The sequence below is a fragment of the Miniopterus schreibersii genome (assembly GCF_964146895.1).
Source record: "Miniopterus schreibersii genome assembly, chromosome: 17".
NCBI lineage: Eukaryota > Metazoa > Chordata > Mammalia > Chiroptera > Miniopteridae > Miniopterus > Miniopterus schreibersii.
Window position 1 is genome coordinate 7,090,093 of NC_138117.1, and position 9,794 is coordinate 7,099,886.

At 48.9% G+C, this 9,794-nt stretch overlaps 1 pseudogene across 1 annotated transcript; it reads left to right on the forward strand.

The window, feature by feature from the left end:
• LOC308547166 (large ribosomal subunit protein eL34 pseudogene) lies at positions 1–362 on the forward strand (annotated as a pseudogene). The gene has a single exon. The product of its transcript is annotated as a large ribosomal subunit protein eL34 pseudogene (transcript).
• The last annotated feature ends 9,432 nt before the right edge of the window (positions 363–9,794 follow it).

Consider the following 9,794-nt stretch of genomic DNA (forward strand, 5'->3'; position numbering starts at 1 on the left):
ACGATGGCCCAGCGTTTGACATACCGTAGGAGGCTGTCCTACAGTACAGCCTCTAACAAAACTAGGCTGTCCCAAACCCCCAGGAATAGAATCGTTTACCTTTATACCAAGAAGGTTGGGAAAGCACCAAAATCTGCATGTGGCGTGTGCGCAGGCCGACTTCGTGGAGTTCATGCTGAGACCGAAAGTTCTCATGAGGTTGTCTAAAACGAAAAAACATGTCAGCAGGGCCTGTGGTGGGTGGATCCATGTGTGCTAAATGGGTCCGTGACGGAATCAAGTGTGCTTTCCTTATTGAGGAGCAGAAAATTGTTGTGAAAGCATTGAAGGCACAAGCACAGAGTCAGAAAGCTAAATTTTAAAAAATGAAGCTTTTTTGAGTAATAAAAGCAATTTTAAAATTTTTAAAAAAGGGGGTTCAGAAAATTTTCGGTACTACAATACTAACTGTTTTTCCCATTAAATTTGACATCAACCACAGCACCACAAAAATGAGTGTCTTCATCACTGAAACACTCCCATTCTCACTAAGGAATCCCTGAGATCTGTGACTTCATAAACTGGAATGATTTAGCCTCATTCAAAAGGAGAAAGCATCTGCTCTCTCATAACAATGTTGTAGAAAAATTACCCCAGAAATCAGTCGTTTTGAATTTCCTCCTTGGATGAATTTTCAAAACTTCATGACTTTGTAGGGTTTCCACAAGGGCAAGGACAAATTTAAATCCATCAAAAATGATTGGCCTCTAAGCTTAATTGCTGTCAAGCTATTTTATTTGCATAATGGCCCCAAAGTGCAAGAGCAGTGATACTGGCCATTCAGACATGCCAAAGAGAAGCTGTAAAGTGCTTTGTTTCACTGGAAAGGTGTGTGTGCAGAGGGGAAAACATAGCATGCAGTCGACCCTTGAACAACGCTAGGGTTAGAGGCACCAACTTCCTGAGCAGTCCAAAATCCAGGTATAACTACAACAGGCCCTCTTTGTACACAGATTCCCAACCACAGCATTGCCCCTTGAACAATGTGGGTTTGAACAATGTGGGTCAATTGAAAAATATCTGTGTCTAAGTGGACCCATGCAGTTCAAACCCATGTTGTTCAAGGATCAACTATATATAGGGTTCAGCATTACCTACAGTTTCAGGCATCCACCGGGGTTCTTGGAATATATGCCCCATGGGTAAGGAGGGGAAACTGTACTGCGGGCTCTCAACCCAGAATTTTATACCCAGTAAAAATGTCTTTCAAAAACAGAAGTAAAATAAAGACTTCTTTCAGATAAAATCTGTCTGAACACCAAAGATTCAAAAGTAAACTAGAAACAATCTTGGCCCTCGAAGGGACCAGGGAACCTAAGCAGGAAGATATACTCAGGCCTTGTTCTCAGCACTTTACGTACGTTATCCCATTTCCCCCTCCCAGCAGCCCTGCCAGGCAGCTGCCTTTCTCCTCCGTGGCAGATGAAGAAAGGAGGCCCAGAGGTTAAACAGTAACCTCAGTGTCACATAGTAAGTGTAGGGCTGGGATCCCAAGCCAGACGTTCAGCTCAAACACCCTCTTCTTCCCACTACACTGCGCTACTTCCAAAGAAAGCAAGGAAGAGGCACCACTGTCCCCATAACCACCCAGCCTTCCATCACAGTGGAAGTCTAAAATTTAAAGGAAGCACCTGGCCAGCATGGCTCAGCGGTTGAGCATTGACCTAGGATCCAGGAGATCGCGATTTGATTCCCGGTTGGGGCATGTGCCTGGGTTTCTGGCTTGATCCCCAGTCGGGGGTGTGCAGGAGGCAGCCGATGAGTGACTCTCATCATTGATGTTTCTCTCTCTCTCCCTCTCCCTTCCTCTCTCTGAAATCAATAAAAACATATTTAGAAATAATAAAATAAAATTTAAAGGAGCAATAAGTGTCCCAGATTTTTTTAAAAGACTGACAGAGATTCCTGGTAGAGGGTTTCTGGCATCAATTCTCCATGAGAGACAGGCACTCACGCACTGGGGGTGTCCAACCCAGACCCCGCTCGACACGTGGCTGTGCTGGTCGTAAGGTCAAACTTCCTCCTTCACCGTAACCTGGTACGTATCTACAGAACAGGACAAGTAACCCCACCCTAGGCGCACGGGACTAGTCCTAGAATTTTTTAAAAATAATCTAAGGCATTTGTTTAATCATGTACAAAATTTCTATCAGTCATTGAAAGCAGAATTTGGCTCTAAAACGCTGGTTCCGAACAGGCAGAGGAGAAAGTTTATAAAGGGAAACAGTAAGATATAATAAATTAAGTGTCTGTTTGGTGGCAGCAGGAACAGTCTTCTTAACAATGCTCTGTCGCAGCGATATTTTTTCCTGCCAAAGATGATAGGATCAGTGGGCCGAGAGCGTAGAACTAAAGCATAAACAGAGCTTTGTCTTGTATTTTGGTCTTATTTTAACCACTATACAAGGGGAGACAGAACTGGTGTTTCACAAGCCAAGAATTAGAACAGGGGACTTAGCTTTTGTCAGGAACAGAATTTAAAACTCGTGAAGGTTTATTTTAAGCTCAGTTATATTTGAATCGACTGACAAAGATAGTTTATAAACCATTATTACTTCTTATACTGGTCGTGTTTTTTGAATTCTCATAATTAACTAAATCCTACTTCATGGTTCTTGAGGGGAAGAAACACATGGCAAGTTTACATATCAGACAGGGGAAAATAGGTTCTTGTAATAAAATAACTTGACATCAAGAGTTCTTGCCATGCTCCTTTATACTGAATGGCAAAAACTTCACCACCTCGAACAGGCCAAGCTTATTTAAGACCCTTTCTCCATCTGATTAAAGAGTAAATATTGAGCCCCTGAAAGTCCGTGTGTGGCCTAGGACTCTGCATGGCTATAGAGCTCCCAGGCAATGTGCACAGTGCTGGTCCTAGGACCACATTCAGAATAGCAAAGATATAGTCAGTTAGAGGCCAAAGCCAGTTGACAGCAGAGCCTGTGCAGTCAAGACAGTAAGGGGGCCAGAAAGAGCTAGGAAACCAGTGCAGACATTAACCACGTGGCCAAGGCAGGTCTGCTAGGGCAGAGCATCCCTACAAGTGTACCCAGTGATGCTGACCCTTCATCTTCAAGCAGCTGGAGCCCCGAGCTGTTCACCCCCATCCCTTGCAGCCTCCACTGAGGCTCAAAATCGTGCCAGTTTGTCACAGTGGGAAACAAAAACATCATTTTCTTGGCGCACCAGGATGGGGAAAAGGTTGCCTTGGAGGTCTGGAGGCTGAAGATCTGGCTTTGATATGCAGGTACCTAAGAAAAAGTCTTTGGAGGCCCTGCAAAGGGCAAAACATGGAAGAAAACGTGAGCCAAAATGAGCTCGGCATGGGCGAGCCCAGAGGCCAGAAGAGGCGAGGCCCGGTGGCTGCCTAGGAACGCACTGTGGCATTGGACGGGGGTAGGCAGGAGTCTTCAAGATCAATGTGAAATTCCAGCAATGAACATGGGCCAGGACCAGAAGGGTGGGATTCAGGAAACGTGGGCTGGGGTCAGATTTGAGATTAGCCACTCAGGGCGAGAAGGGTTTGCCGGCATCTTGAAGGAATTGGAACTGAGGCAAGAACACGCCTGTGATGTATTTTATCTTCAGCATTGACATGCGTGCGAATGCTCTTTTTTAGCAGACTGTATCATTCCCCAGAGTTATGTTTATGTTCTCAGCTAATTGCTTTTGTTGTTTCCAAAAATGGGAGCGTTAAAGAATGTCTGCAGATATTGTAAACCAGTCCTGGGTAGTGAACCCTGGGCAAACCCAAGTGACTACCTGGTCTTCATCTTGATGTCTTATGGGAGGAGTCTCCTTAACTAGGTTAGCCACATACCTAGGGCTCACTAGGGATCTCTGGGCGTGGTTGCCAGAAACAAAAGAACTACGCAGTTAAGTTCTTCTTCCAGACTTTCCCCTTCCTCTGTTTAGAGCTTTCAGAGAGTCAGCTTGGGATCCTCGGAGACTCCAGCTCCACAGGAGGCAGGCGCCTTCTGGTCCAGTCTGTGATTAAGTGATCCGTTCCATCAGTTCAGTAATTGTACCAGAGCTAAATGACCAGGTGTTAAATACATCAAGTTAAAAAACACCCCGTGAATGAGAGACACTTACCCCAAGGCATTTGGCTATGAGATGAGAGTGAATTCTTTAAATTACATTTTAAATATTTTATTTAACATTTTGAGAAATGTCAGTCAGACTCTCCCTGCTAGCGACAGAACCATCCCCTAGAAGTGTCTCTTCTCTGGGGGTCCAAGCTTCAGCATGCACAGGCCTCCAAAGACGCCCTCTGTGCTCACAACCCCACGGCCAACCTCCTTGGGGGGAACTGAGTTCACAGAGCAAAATTGCCAGCTCTTCTTAATTGCCAGAGGATGGATGGGCGGGAGGGCGATCTCTATAGCTACTAGAGTCCTGACCACACCACAGGACAACGGGCTGCAAACCTAGAGTCAAAGTCTTCGTGGTCCTGCCCTGAAGGGCTCGAATAAACTTGTGTGTATTAAGAAAACAGGCAATTAAAATATATGAACACCTCCACCTGAGCTTCTGCCCCTCCTTCCTCTCTCTCCTCGGTTATCAGCTCTAACCCAGGAAGGGGCTTTCCTTACCTGCCTGCCCCTCCCCACTGGCCACTCTGTTCCTCACCTGCCTGCCCCTCCCCACTGGCCACTCTGTTCCTCACCTGCCTGCCCCTCCCCACTGGCCACTCTGTTCCTCACCTGCCTGCCCCTCCCCACTGGCCACTCTGTTCCTCACCTGCCTGCCCCTCCCCACTGGTCACTCTGTTCCTCACCTGCCTGCCCCTCCCCACTGGCCACTCTGTTCCTCACCTGCCCGCCCCTCCCCACTGGCCACTCTGCTCCTCACCTGCCTGCCCCTCCCCACTGGTCACTCTGTTCCTTACCTGCCTGCCCCTCCCCACTGGTCACTCTGTTCCTTACCTGCCTGCCCCTCCCCACTGGTCACTCTGTTCCTTACCTGCCTGCCCCTCCCCACTGGCCACTCTGTTCCTCACCTGCCTGCCCCTCCCCACTGGTCACTCTGTTCCTTACCTGCCTGCCCCTCCCCACTGGTCACTCTGTTCCTTACCTGCCTGCCCCTCCCCACTGGTCACTCTGTTCCTTACCTGCCTGCCCCTCCCCACCTGGCCCCTCTGAGTGATCGCAGGCTCCCACACACTCCCACTGAGCTGTAGTGAAAGGTGTGGGCTAGAGGGTGGAACAAGCCCTGGGATTTGCTCTTGTCGCAGGAAAGTTGACTATTAGCTAAATCACAGCAGGAAGCCGGCCATTCGGGAGTAATGGGATCAGAAGTTTCACTCAGTGCAAACCTACCTGCAGGAAAACAGTCCGGCTGTCTCTGCCTCTGAAGGAATCGCTGAGCTTTTGTATTCCAGCACTTCATGTACCATCTTCAGCACAAAGGTTCTGGTTTTAACATTAACGATTTCTAACTCGGTCTGGGCTAAAAGGCCGGAGGGCAGAGGCCCCACCCACTGACCCTCCTCAGGAAGGAAGGGTGCTGGGGTCAGTCCTGATGCGAGAAGCAGGCAGGGCCGCCCAACAGCAGAACTCAGGGCTGCCTTCTTCTGGAACCTTGCTGCTGGGGGAGGGGGCAGAGTGAAGCCATGAGAAAGGCGGGTGACTGCTCAGGGCTCCCTTGTGTCCTCTGCCCAACCCTGGAAAAGCCAGGCTGGACGAGGGCTGAGTGGGCAGGAGCGTTTGAGAAGGACGCCAGATTTGCTGAGAAATAGACCTGGTGTCTACATTTTCAAATGGTTTATAAATAATGTAATCAGAGTGGAAGTATCGAAACCACCATAAGGAATGCAGGAGGGGAGGCAGGGGGAATAATCTCATTTTGAATTGTTAAAAAAGGAGAGATTGTTTCGATTAAGACGCACTTGTAAGTAACATACGCCCTAAGAGTTGCTTAGATAATCCTGGTACTCATCCTGTCACAGAACAGAAAATGGGAGGTGGGAGGTTCCCAGGCTCACCCAGCCATGTAACAGCATCTTTCAAAGCCAGGCATTTTTCCTTTTAACTCTTTCATCATCGGTGACTTGCTTTGTCGGTATTCCTCATGTCTGTTGCCTCATGATCACAAGACGGCTGCCACTGTTTCAAGACGGCATCCTCACACAACTGTGTGAAGGCAGGGCGCAGAGTATTCCTGGCAGAGCTTCTCTTCACAAGCCTCACCCTTAGCAGAGTGGAAAAAATATTTCTCCATAAGGTTCCAACAGGCTTTCCTTTATGTCTCATCGGCCAAACTGGGCCACTTAGCCACTTCTAGCTCCGAGGGAGTCTGAGAAAGCAAGCATGTGACTTCCCCACCATCTATCACTGGAAGCGGGCAAGGACTGGGAATGGCTTTGGAGTAGGCAGCTACAAGTATCTGCCACAGAGATAAATAGAAGTGTGACCCAAAATAAAAATGGAAACAAAACCGCCTCCTCTGAGGCCGAAGGAAAGGTTTTAGAATGTATCTACAGTTTTCGTAAAAAGAAAGCTTAGTTTATAAACATCTCTTATAGCCCGGCCGGGCGTGGCTCAGCGGTTGAGCGTCGACCTGGGATCCAGGCGGTCCGGGTTTGATTCCCGGTCAGGGCACGTGCCCGGGTTGCGGGCTCGATCAATGACTCTCTCATCATTGATGTTTCTATCTCTCTCCCTCTCCTTTCCTCTCTCCGAGATCAATAAAGATATATATATGTTTTAAAAATAAACATCTCTTATATAAAAGAAAAAACCAGGCCTGGCTGTATATGCATACTTTATTTCCATATAGAGTTTCTAAAAAATAGTAGGACAGCCCTAGTTGGTTTGGCTCAGTGGTTGGAGCATCGGCCCTGCAGAAGGGTCCCGGGTTTGATTCCAGCCAAGGGCATGGACCTTGGTAGCAGGCTCAGCCCCACTTGGGGCACGAACAGATGGCAACCACTCGATGTGTCTCTCACATTGATGTTTCTCTCTCTCTCTCTCTCTTCCACTGTCTCTGAAAAAGCAATGGGAAAAAATATCCTTGGGCGAAGATTAAAAAAAAAAAAAAAAGTGGGACAACTTCAGAATTCTGCATTCTTCTGACCCAATTTATCTCAGGGGAAAATTGTGGATGTGCCTAAAGTTGTATATGTACAAAGGAATGAGTGCATGTGGATGCTCACCACTGATGTTGACAATGGTAATAGGTTGGACAATCAAGCACACCTACTTCCTGCTGCTCTGCCAGGCACGAGAGTCAGCTACAAGCTGTCCTGGAAAGGAGAGCGGGCATCTTCCCTTTGTGTCACCCTCGGTGTGGTCTGTATCCCAGCATGGCAAGGTTCTGTACACCCACTCCTTCAAGGTCTGCTGTCACCTGTGTTCCACCTGGAAAGGTTTATGTCATGGCCTCACCACTACATTCAAAATCTCTGCCCCATCCCATCACTCTGGTCGGAACCATCAGATCTGTCTTCTCCTTGCCCTGGGGTTGATTCTTTCCCAAGAAACCCCATGCAAAGAAACTGCAGATGAGCTACCACACAAGTTTCCTCTATATACCCAACCGTGCCTGAATCACAGTGGAGGGGCCTAGGCTCAAAACGAGATCCCCACTGCGAATGATGATCCATCTGCATTCCACCTGGTGCAGGGAGGGGCTGCAAAGGCAGAGCAGCAGCAAGTCTGCACCAGCAAGCTCAGTCAAGACGCCGGAACAGCAGGTGGAGATCCCCCGGGATTGGGGGTTCTCCCTAGAACAGGGATGTACTGTGGTGCTAAAGCTACTTGTCTTTGCTAATTGTAGAACCAAATGGCAATTACTCAGTATTAGGACTTGTGATTTGTTCATTAGCCTTAAAAGGGAATGTTCGTGATAACAGCAAGGAAGGATGTTAAAGCTGCACAGATAATTAAGGTAAACTAAGTGTCCCTGGCTCCTGATGCTGTAGGAGGGTGAAGCTATCTTATTTACTAAGAAAACACAAGAATGTACTTCCCAGCCCACTAAAATACTGGATACTAAGATCACTTAGAAATGTATCCCAAAAATTTGAATGACCAGTCTGTAAGATGGAAATGAAACCCATACAATGAAATGGTTTATGGGGACACCGCAAGAAACCCACAGCTCAACCTCAAAGGAACTATTGGCTGTCAGCTAACAGCTAATGCTCCTGTTCCGGGCACAGAGTTAGGATTTTAGTGCTAGGTAGAAGCTTTGACATAATAGTTTCAATTGTTGAGCAAAGTACTGTGCGCTGGGGGCTATTTTAAGTGTTCTGCATAATACAACACAGAAAGTCCACACTGTTGTTCTTCCCAGTGTCACAGATAATAACTTGCTAAAGTCATCCAGCAGTAAGGTTTGAACCCAAGTCACTTGGCTCTAAAGTTCCTCCACAAACAGCAGCGTCCACACTGAGGTACCTTCTATGGGTTGCAAGTGAACTGGGTGAAGATAGAGTCATTGGCTGGAGCATCAGTAAATGACGCCTAGCTCCCAGGACACCTGCTCCCTAGACCTGAAATGTGAAAATGCTCCCATCCTGCCCCTACCATAGATACCACCTTCCTAGACTGAGGTGGGAGGGAGCATCGGGTATCCAGGGCCAAAGGAACTCACGTGAACCCATTCTGGACCAAGAGACAGGACAGGAGCTAGTATGCCCTCCCCCCCCCCCATCCTCAGATCATTTCAGAATGGGCCAGAGGGTAGGTGCCATCTTTCTGCCATTTCTGACTCTGCCCTCTGCACCACCCCTCCCCCCTAAGCAAATACCAACTCCACAGGCGACTCTGGGACTGTCCCGGCCTCCTGACACCTCAGAGGATGTGTGGCGCTGTCGGTGTTTCATACTACTCAGCATCCATTTATGGAAAGAGGCTTTTCCTCCTTCAGTTGGTACAGAAATGCAGGTCTTCCCCCGTGGCACTGTCCCCAAGGTTTTTATCTCTCCAAAGTCAGCCTAGGCTGTGCCTCCCCAGGGCCCCTCCTGGGAGCCTGTCCTTTCTAAAGGGCCAGTGCTGAGCATGAGTTTCTTCTGTGTCCGGAGGCCTCGCTCCTGCCAAGCGGCCCAAGCTCATCTGGAAACACAATCTTCCTTTTTTCACAATCTGCCTCCTCAATTCCCACAGTGAAGGAGCAGCCAGAGCTTGATAAAGCAGCGGCTCAAGGGCTCCACCACGTGGAAGTCAGGAAATGAGGCCTCCAGCAAGACATTTCCAAGACTCATCTGGAGCAGGTACCACCCACAAGAAGGCCAAGGCTGGAGATGGGGAACAGGGGCCCAGTGGAGCAGCCAGGCCCCGCTTCTGACCTGTAGAGCACAGAAGGGTAACTTGGTACAGTGTCCCCCACCCCCCGCTCCAGCCTCTTCTGCTTCACCCTGCCCCAGGGAAGGCAGTGGCCACAGCGGCCTCCTTTGGCTTTCTCCAGCCCCAGGAGGGACACATGGGGGCAGCTGGAAAGACACTGAAGCTCTTCTCCCCTTTTTGGGAATTAGATGGAATTAGCTTTGCTAAATTCTCCCGTTAGCCCTGCCCACCAAATGCCCCAGTGAGAGCAAAAAGGCCGCCTGCCAGCTGCTGCTGCTGGCCGACGGAGCAGCCTAGCCCTCGCCCCCGCCCCGCTGCCTTCCCCCTGCAGCACTCTGCCCCACCGCCCCAGGCCTTGCAGCCCCTTCAAGTGGGATGGGGCGGGGACTCTGCAACCATCAGAGATGCAGCAATGTCTTCACTGGGGGATGCCAGGGAAAGCATGAGCTTTGCTATCAAGCA